The sequence below is a fragment of the Pistacia vera genome, unplaced genomic scaffold, assembly GCF_008641045.1.
Source record: "Pistacia vera cultivar Batoury unplaced genomic scaffold, PisVer_v2 Contig228, whole genome shotgun sequence".
NCBI classification, from domain to species: Eukaryota; Viridiplantae; Streptophyta; class Magnoliopsida; order Sapindales; family Anacardiaceae; genus Pistacia; species Pistacia vera.
Genome location: NW_022196033.1, coordinates 531,414 through 533,530, shown reverse-complemented (window position 1 = coordinate 533,530; position 2,117 = coordinate 531,414). Strand labels below are relative to the sequence as shown.

The following is a 2,117-nucleotide window of genomic DNA, read 5'->3' as shown; positions in this document are numbered from 1 at the left end:
ACCAAACAACCTTGACAAGTGAGATCAGTCACTGCCTTTCGACAGGGTCGTTCAACACTATGATAGCCTTACCGTATTATNGTTTTCTGTTTTACACAAAACCCCCCAGCTTTGTTCACATAACATCAAATTCGGCTAGACACTCTTCGTGGGATCGACCCTTGCTTACCCTATTTACAGTTCAGTAGTTAGGTTCGGAAGGTTTTAATTCTGGGTGCCTACGACAGCACGCCACTTCACTTCACCAATTCCCAATCTCTTGAAAACAGAAAAAGGCATTAGATTGATGCTTGCACCTAAATCACACAAAACTCGATCAAAAGTAATGTCTCATATAATGCAAGGAATAGTAAAACTCCCTAGATCTTTGACTTTTGGGGGTAGTTTCTTCTGGAGAATGGCGCTGCACTCTTCCGTAAGCATAACTGTTTCCTCATCTTCTAACTTCCTTTTGTTTGATAAAATCTCCTTGAGAAATTTTGCATAGCTCGGCATCTGTTGCAAAGCATCTGCAAAAGGAATGTTAATATGCAGTTTTTTAAATATTTCAACAAATTTGGAAAACTGCTTATCCTGATTCTTTTTCTTGAGTCTCTGAGGGAAAGGCATGGAAGGAGTGTGATGTGCCAACTCTGGTGGTATCTCGGGAAATTGTAGTTTCTCTTTCTTTTGTCTTTGCCTCTCTTCCTGCTTTTGTTCATCAACCCTAGAACTGGTTGTTTTCTATTCAGCAACTATCTCTTTATCAACTTCCTCATCAGAATCTTCCTTTTCTTTTGGTGGGCTTCCTTCTTTTCCTGATTGTTCTACTTCTTCTAACCTATCCCATTTCTCAGAGTTATTGCATTTGCTTGCTCACGTGGGTTAGTCACTGTGTTGCTCGGTAGGGACCTCTGTGGTCTCTCATTTAGCTTTCTAGTCAATTGCCCCACCTGTACCTCCAAGTTCCGAATAGACGCCCCTTGATTTCTGAAATTCATCCTCGTCTCATTCATAAAACCTATGGTCTCTTGCATAAACTTTCAAAACATGTCCTCCAATTTTGTCACTCTTTGCTCTCCTGGTTGATTATTCACCCCTGCTTGGTTGTTTGGCAATGCTCTTTGGTTCCATTGATTGTTTTGCTGATTCTGTTGGTTCTGATTGCCCCGAGACAAGTTCAGATGATTCCTCCAACCAGGATTATATGTGTTGGAGTATGGGTTGTTTGGTTGCCTTTGATTTCTACCAAGTAATTAACCTGCTCCAATGATGAAGACACTGAAGCAAATGTGTTCCCCACTTGGCATTCACTGCTCACATGACCACCTGCACAAAATTCACAAATTAGTTGAGGAGCTTGAATAGAATTTACCTGCATACTTCCCAACTGCTTCTGAAGTGCTGTGAGTTGGGCTGAAATGGCTGTGTATGCATCAACTTCATGAAGACCCATAGATTTCTTCGGTTGCACCCTTTCACTAGATTTTTAATAGTTGTTACTTGCTAAAACTTCAAGCAACTCATGAGCTTCTTCCGGTGTCTTATTCTATAGTGCTCCTCCCGAGGCTACATCTACCATAGTTTGCACATTCACCATCAATCCATTGTAAAACGTTTGGGCTTGCATCCAAACTAGCAACCCATGATGTGGACACTTCCTCAGTAATTCTTTGTATCTCTCCCAAGCCTCATACAATGATTCTGAGTCTTCCTGTAGAAACAATGTGATATCATTTCTCAGCTTTGTCGATTTTGCTAGAGGAAAGAATTTGGTTAGGAACTTCTGTGCTGAATCATTCCATGTTTTGATCGTTCCTGATTGTAATGCCATTAACCATCCCTTAGCTTTATCCCTCAATGAAAACGGGAACAGTCTCAATCTGATGGCATCATCTGACACTCCGTTTGACTTGAAAGTATCACAAATCTCTAAAAATTTTGTAATATGCAGATTTAGATCTTCCTTCGAATCTCCCTTGAACTGTACCAACTGCTGTATCATTTGGATTATTGCTGGCTTTATCTCGAAGTTGTTGGCTTGTACCGCTGGTCTAGTTATGCTCGACCCACTACCATCAACTAAGGGAACTTAGAATTCCCTTAATGTTATATTCTCTGCCATCTCAATAACTATG

At 40.7% G+C, this 2,117-nt stretch overlaps 1 non-coding gene across 1 annotated transcript; it reads left to right on the top strand.

Moving 5' to 3' along the window:
- The first annotated feature begins 1,619 nt into the window (after window positions 1-1,619).
- Window positions 1,620-1,726, top strand: LOC116131092. The gene has a single exon (XR_004128201.1). It is a non-coding gene; the product is annotated as a small nucleolar RNA R71 (small nucleolar RNA).
- The last annotated feature ends 391 nt before the right edge of the window (window positions 1,727-2,117 follow it).